Genomic DNA, 24,291 nt, shown 5'->3' on the forward strand with positions numbered 1-24,291 from the left:
GTTCTGGCCTCAAGACAAACAGCCAGTGTGAGAAGAAGCAAAAAATGGATTGGGAAGCATAGAACTGGTAGGTCATCAACATTCTGGTGTTTGGCAGTGATAGAACACCTGGCTTTCTGGAGAAGATAGAGGATCTATTTATCTAGGTTAGGCACAGGAATCCCACAACCCTTTTTGGTCTTCAAAATCTCTTCTCTAAGGACAAAAAATGGTTATGAAGTACTCTGAAAATTAGACATTTAAAAAAGATTTATGTGAAGAACTGCTGATTTGAGACAGCCTATAGAAGAGGTTAAAGAGTTATCTCCTCTTCAGACTTAGAAGTTCATTTTCCCAACAGAAAATTAAGGATAAAATGTAATGAAATAATCATATGAATAAGTATGTAGTCCAGCAAGTGTTCACTGTCTGCTTTGTTTTTTCTCCAAGGACAGCCAAAGAAGTCAGACTCTACCTAAGCTACTATCTGGCCCCATCAGCAGAGTATGTGTGCTATATCCAGTGCCTGTGTCAAGGAAAATCTATTAAACTGACAGTGACAAATAACCAAACCTCCCCCTTCCAAGGAGAACATAGTCAGTCTTGTTGGTGTTCTCTTTTGTCCCAGAAATTCTTGAGTCCTATGCTACAGCTTCAGTAGGAGCTCTGGAGGATGGCCTAAATCCAGCTTGATAACTGGGGATAATTAGCAGCATCTCCCCAGTCAGAGGAGGGACTTTGAACCTGGACAACTGGCATCCTGGATGAGTGTTTCAGCCACTGACTACTGTGCAAAGTGTGTCTGAGGAAAGAAAGTTGCAGAGTGACAATAAGAAATCGCCCACCATTTCAGAGGAAACAGGAAGGATTTGTTAGGGACTCAAAAAAAGGAATGCAAGCATTTACCTTTGGGGTAGTGCCCCAGCTTCAGGTTGGGAGTGAGGACCTGGAGACATGCACCTTGCCCCTGCCCACCCAGGCCCTGCAGTTCTCTCTGCTGCTGCACACTGTAGTTCCCTGCTTAGCCTACAAGCTGCTCTGAACCCCAGTCTAAGCACGTAACCTCCTGTAAGCTGCGTCCTGAGCTGCAGAGTTTGCCTTATGAACCACACAGGGCAGACAAGGTGGTCACTGCACCTTACCAGGCTACTGAAATTGCTCTCTGATGACAAAGCAAATTGAGCTACGTCCCACAGAGGTCCAGAGCTTGAATCACTGATCTCTACACATGCACACACATGCTTCTTTTTATGAGGCAAAACCTTTTTATTTTTACTCTTCTTCAGCACATGCCTCTAGGTAAAAGGGAGCATTCCCACCAAATACTGACCTAATAAAAGATGTGGCCCCTGACTGAATAACTTTGTAGAAAGAAGAAACTCATAAAACCATATAGTGCTCACTTTGGCCCAGTTTTTTTTGGTGCTTTGTCAGTCATTTACTATTCATTACCAGTGCAATTCTCCCACTGAAGCCAGTGAATTTAAAAAAAAAATGCTCTCCATTGGCATCTAGATTACATTTAACCAAGGACAGACAAAATAAAAGAGGGGAGATTCTACATATTTTCCAAATGGTTTGAATGACCATACACCTGAAAAGGCTGGGATAGATGCATTTATGTGGATACTGATCTACCAGACTCGTGCAGACTGTATTGATTGCCAGAACTTTGAGCCAGCAGAGGAGAAATGCATTGATTTGCTGAAAAGTGGCTGAAGCCTGTGTATCATGCTGAATATCAGCACATGGAATCATAGCCTAATTTGGGTGTGAGCCCAGCTCCAGAATGCTTTTCAGGTGCATTTCATCCAAGAAGGGCTTGTACAAATATACACCTGGTAGGATACTCTATTTTTGTCTGTGCCTTTGCTTAGCTGTACAGAATGTGCTTGGCTGATGCAAAATCTGCTGAAAACTCTTCCCAGGGTAATGTCCCTGTAGCACTCATTTTCCTTTTTCCCTTTGTTTTCTGTATCCTCTCCACCTTTTATTTGGGCTATGCCCATCCTCCCTCTTTCTCCCCAATGAGGTAATGTTTATCTGAATTTGTTTGCACTTTAGTATCAGATGATGACCCTCTCTCCTTCACATCATCAGCTGACTCTGCCCGTGATGCCAAGTGACACAATGGAGGACAGCAGAGCAGTTACCAGCAGTTGCATCAGAAAAGGCATGTGACACCTGCTCTCAGGAATGAACAGAGTGAGCTCACACTGAAGGTGACTCAGCAACGCTTCTTTGCTGCTTATAAAACAGACAGGCACATTTTTATCAGTGCTACAGCCCTTTACTGTAAGAGGATTTAAAGAATCTTTACATGAGCCAAATGGCAGAAACACCCTCAGCTTATACAGACTCAGGGTATTTCTGTCTGCACATTTTTATAACCCCATGCTTGATGAGACTTGCAGTTCCACTCCCTGATGAGTAAGAATCTCAAAGAGCATGAAACAGCTGAATCATTATTCATCTTCCCAATAAAAGAATATACAGAACAGGTGGGAAGGAGGAGGTTGCTGAGGGCCAGCTACATATTTCTATTCCAAACAGAACATTGCTATCTAGTTGCTCAAGATTTCGGAATTAAATATAGGCAGTGGGTAACTTTTTACATTTTTCTTCTCTTGATACAACAAAATGAGGAAATAATCTGAGTGATTGCTTCATGTACAACATATACACTTGAAAAAGTTTGCATAAATGAAAATTATGTGAGCTGACAGTATGCTTTATCCTATTTACACCTACACATTATATAAATTCAGCCCTGAAGAGAAGAACTCAGGGATACTGGTGAATAAAAAATTGGACATGAGCCAGCAATGTGCAGCTGCAGCCCAGAAAGACAACTCTATCCCAGGCTGCTTCTTCAGCAGTGTGGGCAGCAGATCGAGGGAGGAGATTCTGCCCCTCTGCTCTGCTGCAGTGAGACTCCACCTGCAGTGTCACACCCAGCTCTGGGGCCCCAGGGGAGGAAGGACATGGACCTGCTGGAGAGAGCCCAGAGGAGGACCATGAAGATGGTCAAAGAGCGGGAGCACCTCTCCTATGAAGACAGGCTGAGAAGGTTGGAGTTCAGTCTGGAGAAATGAAGGCTCTGGGGAGACCTCAGAGCACCTTCCAGTATCTAAAGGCAGCTTATAAGAAAGACTTTCTCGTGGGGCCTGTAGTGATAGGACAAGGGGCAACAGTTTTAAATGGAGAGGGTAGATTTAGATTTTATATAAGGAAGAATTTTTTAGTGGGAGGGTGGTCAGAAACTGGAAAAAGATGCACAAAGAAGCAGTGGATGCCCTGTCCCAGGAAGGCTGGATGGGACTTTAAGCAACCTAGTATAGCAGAAGGTACCACTGTCCATGGCAAGAGAATAGAACCAGATGATCTTTAAAGATCCCTTCCAACACAAACCTTTTTTTGATTCATAGTTTCTATGATTGTTATGCTTTATATTAGTCCTTTATCTGATCTCACTGGGGACTGTTCTACCATTGGTGCAACAGAGTCCAGGCTAAAGTGTCTCTTCTGTTTACAGTGCTTGTCATCCTCACCGCCACCTAGCACTGAATGGGGAAGACATTGGCAGGTTGCTTCAAGATAGTTGAAGGTTGACATCCTAACTAGGTGAAAAGTGTGGGAAGTCTGCCTGTCTCCAAGTACTGTCTACCCTCACAGGGATGAGACAGCACTAATTTTGCCTCATCTTTGTCTTCATGCAGAAGAAATGGATATTACACTCCCACCTCATTCTTTACTATGACTTACACCTTTTTATGCTTCATTGTCCAAATTAGTAAAACAAGGATGAATTAGAACTAATTGAAGTCTCAACTTCTGCAGCTGTAGCCTAGTGCTATAGGTTAATAATAGCTGGGCTCTCAGAAAAGCCCTTAAAGCTTCTAAAATACCCCCACTCTTACACAAAGTGAAATGACAAGGCAAGACAAAAAATTCCAAGCCTCCTCATATCTCCATGACTAATGTTACTGCTGTTGTGGAAAGATCAGAGGGAAAGTGAATAAAATATATAAATTATATTTATGCCTTTCATCCATGTCTTGTTTGTTTTCTCTTTATCGTGCATTGTATTAATGAGGAGGATAATCGTTATTTAATACCCTCTTCCAAAAAAGGCACTCAACCAAGGCATATGAGGGCTTGAAATAATTAGGACGATATAATTGGGTACATTATAGAGGGCATGAAATTAACTGTAGTTAAATTAACTCTTCTTTCTCACATGAGCATAAAAGAGAAATTGCCGAGAACACATCTTTTTCATACTAATTGGAAGCAGAGTCATGTAGTATTTTATCTGCCTGAGTTTTAGCTCTGAACCACAGTTGTGCTAGTACATTCTTCTGTTGAACACTACCTCTAATTGTGGTCAGCCTTTGTTTAAATCTCCTGGACTCCCTTCTGCCTATAAGCAATACTGAAATTAAAGCTTGCTGCATAGTGTTATAATCCCATTTAGGTCAACATTTGGATCACAGTCTTCCAAGAACATTTAAATATGTCAATGATTCATTAGAGCAGGACTAGAGTAACATTCCTGTTTCATGAGAGGGAGTATTAGTGACCTTTTTCACAGTAGAAACACTGCTATTTGATCTCCTGTTAATTTACTCCCCACGGACCCGCTCAGCCCCCCTGGGGTGTGTCTGAGCCTGGTTCCCTTCAGTGGGCCTGATTCTGACCCCAGCACCAGGCTGATGCTCTGCTGTGAGCTCAGCCTGTCCCCAGTCCCTTGGACGTGCCCAGAGCCTGGAGCTGTCCCCTGCCTGCCCTGCTCCCTGCCCCGGGTGGGCCCTGGCTGAGGGACCCCTGCCCTACCAGACCCCAGCAGGTACCACAGCCCCAGGGAGGGCTCAGCCCCTACTGCATGTCATCAACCTCCATCTGCCAAAGGAGGAATCTTCTTTGAAAGCCAGATACAAACATGCTTAAGGCAGTTCTGTTCCTTCCAGAAGCCACATTTTAATGTCTTGTTGTTAAGAGCCTCATTCCATCCAAAAAATAGAGATGCGGCTACTATAAAAAAATTACAAATTTAGGTTGAATTATTTTCAGCCAAAAAAGAAAATGGAAAAGCAGTGAAAATAGTCAAATGCTTCTGTCAATTTTTGAGAATGAACTTTTTAATTTTTTATTTCAAAGAGATATTTCTTACTAAAAAAAAAAAATTATCATTACATTTTATTTTTAAAACTTTTGCTTTCAAAACTTGATTAATTGATGACTCTTCTCCCAAAAAGTAAGAGGGATGTTTCTCAGAGATGCCTGGGCCCAGATATATGTGTAGGTGTAGCTCTATAACTTTTTTTTTTGGATAGGAAAGCAGAGAGATGTTGAGCTCATAGTAGTCCCACAGAGGCCTGAAAGACCTCTAGGAGTTTGGGGAAGCCCTGCCTGTGGAACTAGTACTCACAAAATGACAACTTCAACTGTTCTTATGTACTTTTTTAACCTGTGAAATTTCAAACCATTGAAACATTATCTTTATTAATTTAAAGGGATATAGCTAGTCTAAACATAGGTTAACATCAGAAGCGACAATTTAAAATTTAAAAGTGAAGGCTTAGTTGCTGTGCAGATAGGGAGCTGGAAGCAGCTGTTTTGTATGAAAGCACTTATTACCTCATTTGTAATTAGTATCATTGAGAACAACATGCTGTGGTTGTCCAGGATGGCTCAAAACATAAGCCAGATTAAGTACTTGAAATCCAGCCACCCTGGACCCATCCCTTTCCCAGGAGGAATTTAATACTAAGAGATAGAGTGGTGGTTTGTAAACAGGCAGAAATGCCTTCAGTGGGGAAGCCATCAACATGGGGGAAGCCCAAAGTGTTCCCCCTTGATGTGATGCTGGTTTTCACCCTGTTAAGTGAAACAATGTTGTTGCTGGATGTGAGGGTGAGAACCAGGGTACCTAGTCTTGTACTCTTCACCAATCCAGATAAATGTTTCATTCACACACTTAGTTTAGAAAAGAAGGGTAAAGGTATCATTGACTCTCTCCATCCTCTACTACGGGTGACACCAGCATCCTACAAGACATGGTAATGTGCAGGCTTTCTCCCTCTCCCACTTTCATTTAAAGTCAATTTGTTTTCTCATTCTCTGAACTTCTGTTCCTCCTTTTTCTTCTTTCTGGAAGTATACATTCCTGGAGATCTTAGTAAGTCATGGTACTGCAGAGGTGTCTGAAAACTCTATTCAAGGTCCTTCCTCCTCAGCGTTACTACTAAAAATAGTCTAAAGCAAACCAACAGCAATAGTCAAAATAACTCAGATGAGAAGAAAAAATTAAAGAAATCTGGACCAGATGTTGAAATAACATAAAGTCTAGAAGGGCACACACAGGAAGTAAAAGACAGCAGTAAAACACATGCATTTCCAAAGGTGAAACTTCAGTGAGTCAATCTGTATTCTAAGCCATTCAAAGGTTGAGAGGTTTGTGGTGATTTTTTCCAATGAATAATGGAGGATGTAACAACAGATCTTCAGTTGGTGTAAAGTGATGTCAGTCTCCCCAAGACAATGAAGAACCAATGACTGTCATCAACTCAAAACCTGCTGCTCATTTTGAAAGGGGCTGCAACTGTGTGTGCCCAGAGCTCACTGTGGGTCGCAGCCAGGCTGGCTGAAGTCAGTCCCCCATGCTCAGGCTTTGGGATGTGGAAAAAGCAGCTGACTTTTGCAAGTGCTTGACCAAGTCAGAAAAGAGGCAAATGAGAAGTAGGATCACCAGGAAACATTAGGAAAAGAGATCAGGGGCAAGAGTTAAAAGTGGAACATGGGAATTTTTGTAGTTAACACAAGAATGTGAAGAAATGCAGAGGAAATCCTATAAGGGGAAAAAATGAAGGGACAAAATAAGAAACTTGGGCATCCAGCAAAAGTGACAGCACTGAATGCATGAGGAGGGGGGAAAGGAGGGAGGCAAACGAGCAATTTGTCAGCTTCCATTTGCTTGTCAAAACTGTAATTTTTGCAAAGGTGTCTTGGTATCCAGTACTGCAAAGGGATGACAACAGGTTATGTTTGTCCCATCTGCTACTTTTCTTCCCTGGCTTTTAAGAAGATACACTGTACCTTACCTCACACAGATAACATGAAAATTGTTTCCTTTATGTATTGGTATTTTTTTAAAGGTAAATTAAGAGGAAAAGGGGGCATATTATTATAACTCAGCCTCAGGTGCTGAGGAAGACGATATCAAGCATCTCCCCCCAGCCCTTGTTAGATAGCTGCAGTGTGAATGTTATAAATATTTCAGGTTTTTTCCCCTCTGGAATGAAGATCTGATTCCTTTACATCTAGAAGGTGCTTCCCATTTCCTTTTTCTAAGCCAAAAACATCAACATGCATGGAAGTGTCTGGCAGTGGTAGATCTGAGACATACATGGCAGCATTACAGTTTGCAGTCAACTGGGGACAGAGAAATCAAAATTTCAGTCCCTCCCAAGACATAAGATTGGGGATATGTTAGGCAGCTGAAAATAACCTACATCATCACAAATACACATGCACAAATCTATTTTACAATGTCTGAGCACAAAATCACTTGAAAGCTTTTAACCTCTCCCCCAAGACTACACAGTGTTTGATTTGATGATCCATAGGTTATCTAAATATAATCATCTTTTCTAAAAGTCAGAGATCTACAATATGCAAACAGAAAGCTGCGGAGTGTCTCCAACAATAAATTGATGTCATGCTGACTTTTGTTTTTGCAGAACCCTGGCCTGGCTATGAAGATCATCACCTCTCATGATTCTCTTTGCATTCGCTTGATTTAGGCAAGAGCCTCTGAACACCAAAAAGTATCTGAGTCTGGAGATCAAAATGTTTTTTCTCTTTAATGTGTGAACATTTTCTTAGGATAATTTTTATCATGCTCACAGAGGGCAGAAAAGCTTTTTCTTTATCCTGCACTGTGACCATTTAGAATGAATCTAAATGGAAGACAAAACGATGAACAGCAATGTGAAGAGGTAAGTAATCCCAGTATATGCTCCCCAGTTTAACATGTTTTGTTTGTCTGTAAGAAAACCACCCGTCACTCTTAGTAGATTTAAATTCTTCAGCAGAAGTCACTGCTAAACTGTTCTGTTTTTCATATTTAAATCTCAGAATGTGTTACAACCTTATAATCATCATTTTCCAGGAAGAGAACATAAAACATGGGACTATAAAAGGAGAAAAGTAAAGTTATCTGGAGAAGACAGAACCACTGAAAAAGAAGTGTTTGAAACTTGGTTCAGCATCAGTACATTAACATTTAGCCTTGCAGAAAGAGTCTACAGACAGACAACATGATAAAATATGTTGATTAAAATCACTCATATTCCAACACCAAACCTGCAAATGAAATTATGCTTTGCTGGAAAACTATCACAGTTGACAAACAAAACTATTTTGTGTCACAAATAATTTGATTGCTAGAAGATGAATTGACACCAACTCTTCATGGGCTAGAGAAGCTCCATGACTTTGCAATGAGGCAGGGGGAAGAGCATGAGCAGATTGGAGTCCCCACCTCACCCCTACTGAGCAGGTACATTGATTTAAAGGCCAAACCTTTCTCTTTTCTCCCAAGGATGGTTGTTAAAATAATCAGTTACAAGTTGTAGAGATTTCTTGCAATTGAAAAAAACATCACAAATTTTCTGGTCTTGAAAGTTTATAGAGCTGATGTAGAGGCAGCAGTTACATCTCCACAGGCAGTTTCTCGCCCTTTCAAACATGCATTAACACACCTCATGTTTACATGTTATCCTGTTTCAGGAAAGTGTTGATTTTTGCAGTAGCCAGGAAGGGCATAGCTGGGACCTGGAGGTTATTCTACACCACCTCACCTCATTTTCCAGGAGTGGGGGAAGGGCTCCCTTCAAGGTCAGGCTGGGGTAGAGGGATGGTAGTCAGGTATCATTTGGCTCCTTTAGGCAGAGTGGTGGGCATATGAATCAATTAGCTCTCTTGTACATATTTGTGATTCATATTGTTGCTGTCAGATTAATATTGTTGCTAACAGAAAACTGTTTGTTTTCTTATCTCATTGCTGTTTCCAGTAAATTGTTCTTATCACAACCTGCAGTCTTTAACTTCTGCGCCTCCAATTCTGTTCTCCATCCCACCATCCCGTCAGTGAGCAAGCAGCACATGTTTTGGAGTGCTTTCAGAGGCAACACTAAATTGGAGAACACCATTCCTACACCACAGCACCTATAAAGGTATCTAAAAGTTTTTTGCTGAGCCCATGGGTTGAACACATCCACTGTGGAAAAACAAGGCCAGTTCTCAAGATTAAAAACCACACAATGCACACAATCCAGTTCACAGGCACTAAGTCACCAAGAACTACCAAAACACAAATCAACACATAATAATTATAATATAATCCTGGGGAAAACCTCTGTTAATTTATATTAATCCTATTAAATTCACTGTTGACTAACTGTATAAAACTTTATGGGACATACATATCTTAAGATTTTTTCATGGCACCGAAATGGGTCAAATGATTTTCAGACCCCCATCACAGACATTAACAGAAGACATCTCAAACTCAAAATCCGAATAAAAGATCCAAGAGAGAAAGAGAGAAACTCAAATATTTTGATAGATAATTGAGGTTGATAATTGAGGTTCCCAGGCTTCATGACAATTTAAGAGGAAGTCACATTTCCATAGAACTAAAAACATCCATGGACAGTTTTCCATAGATGGTGGAATGATGTGTTCCATATACATTTATTTTTCATGGCAGCTGAAAGCACATTCATCTAAGTCATTTCTGTTATATTCTCTGACAGCTTTTGAAAATTGCCAGGCTAGTTTTTTGCATTTGATCTTTCAACATTATTGGAGGTTGTATAAACAGGAAGCGATGTATAGCTTCAGCATCAATTAAGATAATTCTAAAAAAACACACTGTCACAGTGCTGTCAGTTCCCTGTGGTGGGCATGTTCATGGACTAAGATCACACTGCAAATCCACTTCTAGTGGAAATGGCAGTGCTGGTGTTCCTCCACTTACTGCAGCTCTGGCTATGTTAGTGACCCAAGCACATCCATACCATGGATTTGAACACTGCACGGTGTGGTTCATACAGATTAATAGTTGTTACCTTACCTGGGGATGGTGGGAAGAGGTGTTCAGCCATGTGGATGCTGTTCTGCTTGCCCTTAGGGCCAGAGAACACGACTTGCTTATTTAACAGTAGCCTGTGGTTCTAATTCTGCTGCCAATCATCACAGGAAGGACCACACAAAGCAGATGGGCAAAGGCCAAACCATGCTGAGCTTCAGGAGTTCTCTGGGCCTTCCTGGGTTTATCAGTGCATGTTCAATAATGAACAGGAAAAGGAAATCAGGTTGGGATGGAAGCTGGTGGCCATTAGTCCAACTTAGTCATTAGCCATAAAGTCGCACATTTATTTAAAAACGCTTTTTTTTTAACTCCCTGGAAGAAATAAGTTGCATAGACACTGTGAAAATTGATCTCCCAAATAAAAATGTATAAATTGAGTAACAAAAGACATGGGGAGGCAGACTCCATTACATTTCAGTGCAGAGGCTACAAACTCTTCTCTAGTTGTTAATTCCTTCCATTGTTTTAAAAGAGAAATAAATTCAATATTTCAACTGTGAAGCTGGTAGGAAATTTCCCACAGCTTTTGATTCAATGAGCTTTTGATTAGACAATTCTTTTAGCTGTTCAGGTCCTGTACATTTACTATGACTGCAAGTGTTTAACATTGGCTTCTCATATATCTCTGGAGGAGAGATGTCTTTCCTGGCATTAATTCTAAATGTCAGACTAAGGCTCTTTTTGCCTTCCCCCACTAGGCCTTTACAAATTGGTGGGATGTGATTATATCAATAATTTCCACAGCATAAGTCTCAACAACATTCTGCTGGGGGACCTCATCTGTGATTGCTTTCCAAGAAAACCATGAGGCCTTCCAATCTAAATAGATGACTGGAAAAGAGCTCCACTTACTCCATGTGGGTGCTTCCCAAAAGGCTTGGGTGAACAGGAAGAGACAGAGTGCGACTTCTCCCAGCCATAAATCTTGTACAGACAGGATTCTTCTTTCATACCTCTTGCAATGAGCAGTCTGGAAAGGCACAAAGGACTGTCTTATAAGCAAGAGACTGCAGAGATGCTCAGACTGCCTGGGTTTGCACTGCTGCCTTCTGTGATCAGGGCAGTTCACTAAAGGTCTATGTGTCATACATGTGCATTGTACACAGGCACAGACGAGTAAAGACATTTCATGAAATGCTTTTATCCAGGGAGGCAAAGGCAATACTTCAGCCTATCTTAGAATAGAAACTTGAAAGCAGGAAGCTTTTTCTAAAGCAGTTTCTATTGTCTGTTTTCCCTTCTTCTCAACCTGTTGAGTCTGACCTCTAACTACAAGAGTGTGCTACCAGGTCAGAGCGAAAGAGAATTTGAAAATATTGTCCAGAAAGAAATATTTGATTTTCATTTTTTCCCTAGGAGTACTTTTATAGATTCATGGTACTTGATGATTAAAAATTATTCAATATGCTATATGTGGATATGTCTGTATTGTATATTAATCAAGAGACACACAAAAGGTATCCCCACACTCTGAGCCAACCAGAAGCCATTCAAACCTGGTTATCCCACCTCTGGGCCTTACTTAATGGGCCACCACTTTAAAGGAGAACAAATCAGCTCACGTCCAGCACTGAGATAATTGTGTGTATCCAGCTTTTGGTTGCTCTACTTAAAGCACAGGCAAATCTAGCTTAGCTCTGCTCACTGTCTACCATGCATCCCTGCCCACAACAGAGCCATTGGTTGAACACAGAAAATTTTTGGACCTGAGTAAGGGATTTCTTTACTTATAGGGGATATGAAAAAGACTGTTTCATTATTTAGCTGATTTTTTTTTTCCAGTAGTAACATATTCTTCAGGAAAAACAATATAGTGAACAGACCCTCCTTTTTTTGTGTTCTGTGTTCCTTACACCATAAAGCGTGTCACTAATTGAAAACGGAAATTAAAAAAGGTGATTAAATTTCTAATGTCTTTAACCTAGCTTTGGGAACAGTCAGGATTTCAAGAGCAATTGCTTTGAAGATTGCCCTTAGAGTGAGGTTTAAGACTTCTCGAATAAGTGTGTGTGGACATGCATGAGCAGCTTTCTGAGTAACTGTTTAGCAGGATGTAGAATACAGATATGCTGGGAGTTAATTTGGCAAGTAGAAACAGTGCACTAAGTGTCCCAATGGGTGAAGAGTGGAATAGAAAGTTAACACTCCATTGCAGCCTCATATTTTCCTTCCAAAACCACGTACATCATCTGGAAAGAGTCTGTATACACCTGTGGTCAAATGTGAACTTGTTGCAGCTTGAAACTTATGTGGACTTCAGAGCTCATCTGCTCAGTCTAATATCTCATGATCAGTTCTTTCTTAAGAGTTTCATGATAATCTCATAGTACAAGTATATATTACTGGACTTGAAGATTGCTTCAGTACAGATACAGCTTTCATTTAAATTTGATGCTTCTGCTTATTTTTTAGCTGCTTGAAAACAGTATCAAAATGTAGAACTGTTAGAAACTGAAGGAAAAAGGCTTTGGTATGAATGGTCTAGATATGAAATGGTAGATTGACAAATCCAACCTGGGATGAGAGAGTTCACCTCTGAAGCACAGGACTAAATACCAGGCAATCTGTGCTTGTTTCTCCTGGCTTCCAGTGAAAACCTAATCAGCAGTCACTTGAATCAAGAACTTACCAACACAAACATGTTTGTATGCATACTTACATGATTACTATCTTTGAATTCAGTAGACAGCCATGGGAATTAACTGTTTGCTGCATCAGCACCTTCACTACTGTGGTTTACACCTTACCCGTGTTTCACTACTACCGCAGAAACAAAGGCAGCAGCCATCTGAGGTGTCATATTGCCCTGCAGACACAAAACAAAAATATGTCATCTGTGACAAAGACATTCAGCACGGACTGTAGTTAAATTGCTGATTTGTTAGTTTCTGCCATTTAAATTAACATGCAAAATTTTCCCAACTTTTCTCCCTGATTACATGCTGTGTTTTGCTGTGTGAAGAAAAGAAACCCACACTGTTTACCTTGTGCAGCTTCTTCATGAACATATGATCTTGGTTTTGTAGGCAGTATCACAGCAGTTCCCAAGGGAATGTTTGTATGCATAATAGTATTTATCTATAACCCCCATAGCATTTTTTTATCAGATCAATGCTGAGCATTTCCATAAGATCTTTAGTATAACACGATCAATATCATGACATAGTTCTATGTAAGGAAGACTTGTTCTTCTTTAGAATAAATGAAAAAGCATTTTTGCATTCTGAATCATGTAATCTGGTTACAATGAGAAGAAATTTATGCATCAAAATCCCATTAATGTGACTGAGAGGAACACAAATAAATGCTCATGTATCAATCATTACTATAATTGTTATTATTATTCAGGCTGATTTATAGAGCACTATTGCTTTTGTGTAGCAACCTAATAATCAATTAGATTTGCCAGCAAAATATAAGGACTCCAGCCTTGGTGAGTATAGAGGTTAGTGGACAAATTATCCTGCCATGGATATGAAAAGATATGGTACTGGAATTTATTTGCACAAGGGGTTGACATGGTGTTTTAACCATGGACCAAATCCTATGGTGTCTGTTTATTATTTGTAAATATCTTAAAGCTCCCAGCCTCACACAGATTTGGGCTGGCAGAGACAAAAGAGTGTAAGACTTCTTAGCAGTTGAGATACAAAAAGCTTCAATGGAAATATACAAATCACAACAAAACATCATTATTATTGGAAAATGGTAAAATCTCATGGTTTCTGAAGTAGGACAAGAAATTCAGCCCACTCCAGTAATTACCTTAATTATTTCCCAATTCTGGTTTCTGTAAAAAGACTAGCAAAATTTTGTCTAGTACATGAAAATATGATGAAGATAAACAGAATTATCAGAGATGAGGGTATATGCCCACAAAGAATACAAGTAAATGCATGATGCTGTCTGTAGTCACCAGCATCACTGTAATTATTGCAATGAACTTGACCAAAATGGACTTATGTGAGTATGCAGGACAAAAAAAAATATATATTATGATGTATAACCAGAAAAAAAAAGAAATAGCATCCGCTCCAAATCCTGGTATTGATTTTTTAGTAGTTCCATTAACATGATAGTTCAAATAAACACTCTAGCACTCTGAACATTTTGGGAGCGTAAATAATTTTACCGCTGTAATCCTGGTTGACAAATCTCACATGTTTCCTGTAAGGCCACAAGTCAGTACATCTCAATCAAAATTGTTGCATATTTTGACATGGGAGGCTCTCAGACACAGCACATTTTCCTTGTGTTTACTGCCACCACATTCTGAAACGTGATAATGGCCATTTGAATCAATCCTGGGTGCAGGCGTGGGGCATGAACCACAGCATTCCTTCATGCTGCCACACAGCCCCTGATTTACATCAACAATCCATATCTGAACATGGGCAGAGCTGTTTTGAAGAAGGACGTAATTGATTGCCTTGTTTTATCATGGTTGTAAAACCTTGTACATTTTTTTGCACTCTAGATTTCTTTCACCTGGTGGAACAATAAAATTGATACAATCTGCATTTAAGAGCTATAAAGGCCTAGAGAATAGGAGTATGAAGAGGAAGAGGGAAAACAAATCTCAGGACCAGGAATCAGGTAAGACACATTCTCCTAACATTACCAGGGACTTCATGCCTGACTGCAAAGCAAGCTTGGCCTAGTGAAATGAGAACAGAAACAGTCTGCTCTACCTGCATGTCAGAGATTTTCAGCTGAAGACAATCTCAGCACCACTGAAGGCAGCTGATAGTCTCAAAAGTCTAAAGGAAGGTCTTTTGGTGTACTAAATAAATTTCAAGAAGTACCTGAACAAGAACACGCTTCCAAAGCACTAAAATTCCTTGTTTTAATACAGTTAAACTCCATGGGATCATTCCAAGTGAAATAGGCTTTGGCCTTGGTCTTCAGATAGGCAGTTGTAAGTAAATTGTAGGTAATTTCTGAATGAACAAGAACCAAACAACCTTGGAGACAAAGGCCTGGAACTGAGAGACAAACTCATTCCCTGCCAAGAGCTAAGGTATCACTCCCAGCAGCTGGTGTTGCCCACAGAAGCTGTGGCTGCCCCATCCCTGGAAGTGTTCAGGGCCAGGCTGAACAGGGCCCTGAGAAACCTGGTCTGGTGGAAGGTGTCCCTGCCCATGGCACGGGGCTTGGAACTGGATGATCTTTAAGATCTCTCCCAACCCACCCATTCTAGGATTCTGTGACAACATCATGAAGTATGGCTTTCACCATTCCTAGGCATCGGTTCTTTTGGGTCAAGTAACATAAATTTGATGCTGCCCTTCATGTTTACACATTTACTGAGATTATTTTCTCACTACTATTGACACTGAATCTGCTCAGTTTGAAGTAAAATGGATGAATCTTTCTCTTCCAAAGCTGAACAAGAAATGTTCATTTATCCTGGTGGTTAGGACAGGTGCAGGAAACTTCAGATAGCTCAAACTGAGCAGAGGAAGGATTTAAAAATTGAGACTGTATCTCAGACAGGCAGTCTTAAAACTGGGCACTGGAATATGACCTGGGCTATAATTCCAATGCCACTTATGAAATTCATGAGCTTGGGAAAATGAGAGATCAGGATTCAGGACTCCTTCAAACAGGTTCCCCTTCTGTGGCCTCATACTTCTTTGAAGATCTCTAACAGCAAGGATACAAAATGCCTTATTCCAGTACTCCCCTGGCAAGTCAATACAACCAATTTGAACCCTGGCAAGGTGATCATGCCCACACCATCTGCCACAACCTGTATGGATTTCCCATGAGGAAAATGGGCCAAGGGCAGAGGACAACAGCATCCCTGCCCCTCCATTCCCTCTGCTCCTCTCAAAGAGGCACAACAGCTGCTGGGCTTCACACTGTGGCTGCAGGTGGGTGACAGATGTCAGAGGAGCCATTGATGGCTTCCTCACCTCCAGGGATGGGAAGGAGTCTGAGTTTCAGTCTTCACAACTCTGAATTGACAGCTGAGTTCAGGAAGAAATAGGAAACTTCACTGTTCAGCCCATGATGCTGCCAGTGAACTTAGGTTTTGGCAGCTGGGGAACTAAGAGGAAAAAAAAATGGAAACATTGATTGATTTGAGGTGTTTCAGAGGTTAGCTCCTAGTGGAAAGAAGGCTGTCAGATTTGTTCTCCTGGATTTAAGCATTTAATCCTGCAATGTGAATCTCAGTCTGTAACCTCCTTTGTGTTTCTCTTTTTTTTTTTTAATATAAAAATTCACAAAATTGCTGCTTACAAGTAAAGTAACACCACATTAGATTTTTGGTTTTAGTTGTCAGAAAATCTTTACCTGAAATACAGTCAAATTCACTTAAATCAATACATGTGAATAGAATACACCTATTAAAAAAAACAGAAGCCAAATTACAAATATAACTCAACTTTACAAAAGGAATAAAATCTCTAGAAGAATTTTAGTTTAAGTCAATAATCATGATGATGATAATAGCCATATCAAACTCTTCTGAGCTAATAATTCTTAATGGCAAAAAAAAATTAAAATATACTTTCAGTGAACAAAGGTTAAGCTCTCAGCCAATTTTAAATGTGTTCTCAATGGTTGGAAATCAATGTGTACCTTCAGGCAGATATTGTGTATAAACATACATAAAAGCAATGACTAACACAATATTATAACTTGAAAGTGCCCAGTAGGTGTGTCTTATCTACAACGTTATCCTACTGCAAAATCACAGGCACAATTTGTTGACTAGGCATTGACTGTTAAGCAGCAGAATTTCTCAACAGAGAGGTGTTAAACAAGGTTCAAACCCTGAAGGTTTTGAACAAAAAAAATTGACACTGAAGTCAGCATGAAAAGATGCTGTGGGGAAGATGGTTCTATCACCAACCTCTGTGTACCCATAAAAATACTGAACTTCCTCCAGTGCCTCCCAGTAACACTGGACTCAATGACATTTTTCCTTCTCTGCTTTCAAAGCTTTTAATAGGAGAGTCTTCCTCTCCTTTTCAGCAGTACACACAGTCAGCTTCTTGAGAGGGGAAAATCTCTGAAGGACAAGCTAGGTAAATTTTCTCTTAGGAACTCCTCAAGGCAGGAGAACTGCCTAGACACTGGGAGATCCCAGGACTTCTCATCAAATGCAGTTCAGACTTACTGTTTCCTCTGACATGAGTAAGATCTTAGGGGAACTGTCATGAGTTGCTTCAAATACATAGTCTCAATGAAAACCATCCTAGGAAGGAGGGATATCAGATATTTGCATCTCTCCTCTCCAAAAGCTTACTATTCCTGCCATGAATAGAAAGTAAAATTTCCCTCCTTGTCTTCAGAGAGATTAGAAACTGTCTGGTTCAATGGCTGCAGTCACACCCACTTGCAGTTGCAGCTGCAGCAGCCCAGAGATGGCTGGTGCACCTTCTAAAGTGGACTGGGTTGTACTGGTGGGACAAATGGTTTCAGAACAGGAAGGATAGGCAGAGAAGAAACAAAATGTCCAAAAATATGAAAAAAAATCCCATTTTACTTAAGAAAGTACGACTTTTAAGTGTGGGGAAAGGAGGCTTGAGAACAGCTGTCCTGTTTCTGAAGTGGAGGAAATGCTAGTGTTGCTTTAACAGCTCTCTCACTTGACTGACTCATGATCATGGGTCATTTCTTACATCAGTGAATAAATTGGACTCTAAAGCTCATGGTGCCTCTGGGAAAAGAATTATCATGGGAGTTCCTGCTACTACTCCCGAGGCCGTATCTAACAACTTTTTTAAATGGGGATGGCTCTTACATACAGAAAATGGTTTTAAGCAGTAATCTTCTTGTATTCTTGTCCTTTAAAATCATTCTTTATAAATCATAAAAAAAAAAAATCCCCCAAAAAATTCCCTAGATACCTCCTCTGGTCTTAATCTTCTATCATTAAATCCAACTTTATAGGCAACAAGATGTTATTCAACTAAGAACTTAAAATACTTTGGCAGTCAAATAAGGCAAGTTCTTCATTAGTAGCACTGAGCCCAGCTATAGAATTTTATTGTATATCTGCAGTTGCTGGCATGTGATTTTATATATGTGCAATGAACACATCTTCAAGACTACTGCTGAAGTAGTTGAGTGAGCTAAGAAGTTGCAACCACTAAAAAATACCACAGTAGTGATATGTACCACTAAAACATATGAAGAAGCCTGACTAACAGTAGAAGGATAGGAAGCAAAGAAGTAAATGCCCACTGTGCTGGCATCTGCAAGTCAGGTAGGTCCATGAGATACAGAAAATATACAGGACATGGTGGTTGACAGCAATCCTCCCATTCAGACACAGCTGGACAGAAATTCTCTCCAAGAGTGATGCCTTATGTGGCTTTCAATGGGATAATCTAGCAAGAGCATCTGACAAACTTGTCAGGTGCCAAATTCACAACTGGTGTGAAAGTGGAGAAAATTGCATTCCCTTCTTCTGCCTTGTACCTTTGTATCACCAGTCAGTCTCCTGTAGGCCTGCTGACACCTACTCCATCACTGCACAAGGGAACATAAATGGGTGCAATTTAAATATCAAGGTTTCAAAAAGGGGTGTAGGCAGAAACAGGCTGGAAACATCTCTGTCATCTGTGGTCTCACAAATTATCTGCTGTCTTCTGAAGATAGAAGTCATGTTTATTTTGCACTTCCTTGTGCAGTAGTAGAGGAGGGGTGAGGGAATTTTAAGAGCTAGACCATTAGGAAGTCAGAAGTCAGATGAAATACATCAAAGTTACACTCACCTCTCTTTCTTTGCTAGGAGAGGGTCTAACTTTCCACACTTTCAGCACTGAGAACTTGGAAAGCATACAGCTAACTAGGCACTGGGGAGAGCAGAGGTATTTTGATTTGTTTATAAAAACTATCAAGCACCACCCACACTCTGTCCTCAAGTGACCCAAATGTATTCCTCTGCCTGAAGATGAAGCATTGAGATATCTACCAGCACACAGAGTGCAAAGTATGTTTTACGCTCCAGCAAGATAGATGAGCAACCAGCACAGAATAACAATAATAAACACACTATCCATAATAAAACTCTTGAAGTCCTTTTCTCCTGAATAGGAATAAGCCTTGTTTAACATTCTAAAATATTTGCACAATGGGGCTTGAGTTTCAAGCTTTTTGATTTTTTTTTCCCAGGCTTATTTTGGCTAAGATTCAAAGTAAAAGAGCCAAAATTATACAACACACAAATACAAAAGTGTAACAGTGAGCTAAATATAGATCAGAATATGAAACAGACAGATGGGCTGGTCTTTAAGCATTTCTAGATATCTAGAGATTTTCAGATATTCCTATTCAGTGTATTTGTAGCACAACCTTGCACAAGGCTGTGTGCCTATTGTACTGAAAATATATAAAGCATAAGTTCTATTTCATTGTTTTAAAAAAAAGTAGTGGAAATTCTATTTTTTTTTTCTGATTTTTGGATCTCTGATCTGCACTTTTATTTTTTCTCATTGTTCCGTGAGAGCAACCTTGTCTTCTGTCTGACTGAAAACAGCACAAGTGTTAAATGAGCCTCCTGAGAACTAAAAGATAGATGGTAGGACGCAAAAAAAAGCCAAAGAGGCAGGGGCTGGAAACCATGTGCAGGCCTGTGTGACAGTTGTTTCCATTCTACAGTCACAACAGAGGCAAGGTGAGACCAGGTGATAACAGCATTAAAAGAGCTGCCTGAAACAGCAAACAAGGGAAAACATATGTAGGCATCAAATTCCATGTAAGAAAAGTCTATTGCCTTTGTTGGCCAAAAGTCAACTGGGAACAATTGGGAACATTTTGTTGGAGCTTGCCAAAATGCTGAGCAAATGTTACACCAGAAAAGTAAACAGTTTACAGAGCACTGGCAGACCAGAACTGAGGAAGGGATCTTAGTAAGTATGGAGTAAAGCCGGTCACAGAGCCATGATTAATGGGTGCAGGAATTTCAAATACAATCATACACCTGCACAGCACGGCCTGGAAAGATGGATTGCCAAATAGCCTGAGAAAAATTAGAGAAGGAGAAATATGTTTCAATGTGACACATTTGTTAAAATGGAGGAGAAAGTGAATTCTGAACTTCGGAGGGAGTGAAGAAAGGGGACTGTTCTTTAAGGGGAAAAAAGAGCTATCAGCAATTTACAAACTCTCTCATTCATCCCTGGGATACTGGCTTGGGTCTGACTTCTCTCCAATGGTATCTTCTTCCCAACTCCCTACCTTGTGAAGGATGAAAAATCCCTAACTTAAATTCTTGGTAACAATAATTCAATAACAAGAATGGGTAAAGCTTTATTTGCACATGGAAGAGTGATGGATTTTTCTTCTGGTTTGGCTGGAAAACTCATTTTTAAAGCTACTCGAGGCATAGGTTGCATACAGTCCTATGAATAGCTTTGCCCTTATTCAAATTCTAAAGCAACTTAAGCTAATAAACCTCACTGTTAATTAGAATTCTACAGTGATAGACATGACACTTCAGATGGGGTTCTTACCAAATTTAACAGCTTATTCCTCAGCTTAGGTAAAGAAAATTTGAAAGAGGATATCCACATATTTGTCTTATTTTTCCAAGAGAACTGAGAAAATTAGAAATAGTCCAAAGGCTTTGGGCAAATGCAGTATTACCTGTATTTTTTGGTCATACAGAAGGTCTATGCTCTTGGACAACAGTGCACCCCATGCTCATCCTATTCAAAGATAATTGGACTAAAGCCAGAACACATCAAACATGACTCCTGGTGTCAAGCAATAAATTCAGAATCTCAGCCTTTTTTTTTTTTTTTTTTCCTAATGAAAACCTCTCCATCATTTATTTGCGGCCATTATAGTCACAAAGAAAATTAATGAAACTGTAATTGAAAAAATTATGCCTACAAAGATCAGGAGGCATCGAAAATTATGCTCCTGGGAGGTGTGAACATCTGCTTTTAATTCTGCAACCTGTTGGTCTTGTGAGCAACAAAAATACAAAAGCACTTTGTGTTTCTATCTGTGTGCACATCAGAACATAAAGGCTGAAATCTTTTATCAGTAAAGGAAGCCCTTACTTCTGCAGACAAGGTAGAGTGGAAAAAAGTCCCAGTGGCTTAGGGAAGACAATTAGACCCACTTTCACACAAGGCAAAGTAGAATGCATAAGAAACACTTGGGCTTGAACAAGAGGGAGCCAGCTTGGAGCTTACCCAGAGCCCTGAGCTGCCTTAGTGTCATTCTGTGTGTGTAAATTATTTGGCCTATATTTGAAGGGGTTTAAGTGATTTATAAGCCTCTATGAACTCCTTCCACCAGCCTAGACATCTCCTGATGAGAACACAGAAAAATCCCAGATTTTCTCTCATAGAGAAATCTTATACAGGTTCTCTCAAAGCTGAGAAAGCTGACATTTATACGGAACACAGTTTCCTAAGAAGACCACCAGTGTAACACCAGTAGCTTTTCCTGTTCCCCTGCAAGCCAGCAGAAAAGGGATGTGAGCCAATTCTTTTCCTTGGTCCCAGAGCCACTGTAGGCAGGACCCTGATGGTGTTTTCTTGGCTGTTCCCTCCCCTTGTCATGCACCTGCTCATGGCAGCCTTGGAGACTCCTGATCTCTTTCTGCCTCTAGTCAGGAGCAGCAGGACTCATTGACAGCACCACTCAAGCTCCTTCCTTTCTAACAAGACCAATTAATAAGGCATCAGTTTTCAGCTTTCCTTTCCAGAGCAGAGATCAAGACCAAAGACCTACGAAGTTTGTAGCACCTGAAGGCCAAAGGACTTCCCTATGTTCTGTGTTTAGGGAGAGCAGATGCTGCATAGAAGAAGGGTAAGGAGAACAGAGAAATGGAGCTGAAGGAGCTCAACAACTTAGAAAATTTAATTTCCCTACACATTTAAATTGCTAAATGTGGGCAGCCAAGACTGAAAAATTTGCTTTGTGCAAGTAGAACAATTTAATGTTCCATTTTGCCATTGTGCAGAGAGAAACACATGCAATATTTCCTACAGGGTTTTTTTGGCTTTTTTTTTTTTTTTTTTTCCTTCTTTAACAATCCATTTTACAGGGCGATTCCAAGAGATGGCTGTGAGCACACCAGAGAGGTACTATATCAAAACAAAGTACACCTGATTAATTATCTAACAAGGGAGATGTTTGCACAGCCAGTACCATTCATTTTTCATGTGACAATGCAGGCTTTAAGTGTTAGCAACCACTAAACCAACACTGCCAGAAGGATGTAGTTGCCATCCACACAATCATTCCTTTCAGTCTCACACACATCAGTGTTCTGTCAGGGATGGCCCGAGTTCCACCCCTAATACCTCCTTTGTACCTGTTTCAGTGATTTGTGAGCCATTTCAAATAAGGATATAGATTTTAAAAATGCCATTAAATTGTGGTTCAAGAAGATTTAGTAAAAACATTTTAAAATATTGCAAAATTAATACATTAGAGAACAAATTCCCTTTTCTCTCATGTTCATCAGATTCACTCTCCACTAATGAATACAAAGAATGGATCTCCAAGGAATTTATATATTTGAGGTTTAAAGGAGGTTCAACATTTGGATTTGGCTATAACTTCAATTTCCTTTCATGAATATTTTATTTAAATCCTGTATTAATCACAGAGTCACAAAGATAGCCTGCCTCCTGCTTCTGCTTACTCTCATTGTCTGTCACAGAAGCACTTTCTCTCAACCTTAAATATCGCTAATTAAAAATTTCCCTGAAGCCAACTGATACCTGTGTGATTAATGGGCTGGCTAATAAATAAAATGCACCATGCTACTTTAGGACCATTGTACCATAAAAACAGAGAAAGTGTGCCAGTGGCCTCATCATCTTGAAATATGTTTATTAAAGCAACAGCATAGAAGTCCTAAGGGTCCTGAATTGCTCCACATCATTAATAACCAGATAAACCATACACTGAGAAACCTACTTCACTTCATTATTCCAAGCAAGGAAACTATGAAAACAAGGTGGGGGGGGGGGGGGGGAATCCAGAAGAGTGAAGAGAAGCACAGGGCTTATTTCTCAGTTGAATAAACCACCATTTCATCCTTGGTGTGAGTGTGAACAAGAGTAGGGCACTGGATGTTGCTGGGACAAAGCCTTTGACCCCCAGATTTCAGTTTTAAATGCACACCAGGTGCATTTAAATGCACAACACAGTGCCCGTCTGGGTCTTGTTCGGATTAAACAGTCTAGGCAGCAGTTTGAAAAAGCTTGAGGCTCATATCCAAAACCAGGGCAGCTTCTGTAGAGAGGGTCATAGGGACTCAATTACAGCTTCATCTGTGCTTAGGGAAAATGTCTTCCAGGGAAAGGAGCTCAGACCTGGTAACTGCACCAATATCAGCTCAGTCTGAAGTGGTGCACAGGTGTTTCTCCACACAAAGGTAGTATCCACCTTATGGTAACAAATATGGCAACACTGACAGCTCATCTTGGGTTAGTCCAGAACACGTCAATGAGATCTGCTCAGGAGCAGATCAGAGAGAAGAGGTGGAACCCTTCACGATCCCTCTGCCACTCTGATGTGATAAGCCCAGTGTAATGCAACTCTCGGGCAGGCTGGCCCAACCACCCCGCAGGGCAGGCAGAGGTGGCAGGACCAGGTTCACATCTCCTCTCTAGAATTTTCTGTGCATTTCAGTACAGAGAGAAGCAGCTGGGTGAAGCCAGATGGAAACACACACTCATGCTCTGAAAGGGAGGAGAACTCAGTGCTGAACTAAAGCTTGATATACCTGACCCATGCTGCACCAGTAGCAGGTTGAGAGTTTGGAAGAAATAATAGGCACCAACCCTTGCAACTCACCAGCCTCCAAGACGAGCAGCCAGGCCTTGGTTCTCTCACATTCCAGAGTACCTTCCCTGGGCAATCTGAGTCTGCCTCCATAACCCAGGTGCTTACCACTCTGAACCCAATGCTGAAATTACATTTATTCATGCATAGTTTCCCTTACTTTCTGCCATTTCTTTCACAATAAGCACTTAATAAGTAGGTTCCTCACTCTTTGTTTAGCCTAGGCCTCTCACAAGGGTCATTTAACTCACTAATATACACCACAAAAACACACCTGTATTTCAGATCCATAGGAAAACCACCAAAATCCTCTATGTCTTTCTCACCAAGGATATATTCAGCTTTTTTTTCCTTCACTCATGGTTAGTAAGTGAGCTAGG

General features: G+C 40.4%; 1 long non-coding RNA gene across 2 annotated transcripts in view; it reads right to left on the reverse strand.

Moving 5' to 3' along the window:
- The window catches only part of LOC134561952 (uncharacterized), a 61,809-nt gene extending 42,694 nt beyond the window's left edge, over window positions 1-19,115 (reverse strand). For both annotated transcript variants that reach the window (XR_010083031.1, XR_010083030.1), the window contains exons 1-4: window positions 18,871-19,115; window positions 12,798-12,944; window positions 10,991-11,108; window positions 10,121-10,313 (exon numbers count right to left, since the gene is read on the reverse strand). This is a non-coding gene — a long non-coding RNA (uncharacterized LOC134561952). The remainder of the gene's footprint in view (window positions 1-10,120; window positions 10,314-10,990; window positions 11,109-12,797; window positions 12,945-18,870) is intronic.
- Between the last annotated feature and the right edge of the window lie 5,176 nt (window positions 19,116-24,291).

The sequence above is a fragment of the Prinia subflava genome, chromosome 1 (assembly GCF_021018805.1).
Source record: "Prinia subflava isolate CZ2003 ecotype Zambia chromosome 1, Cam_Psub_1.2, whole genome shotgun sequence".
Taxonomy (NCBI): domain Eukaryota; kingdom Metazoa; phylum Chordata; class Aves; order Passeriformes; family Cisticolidae; genus Prinia; species Prinia subflava.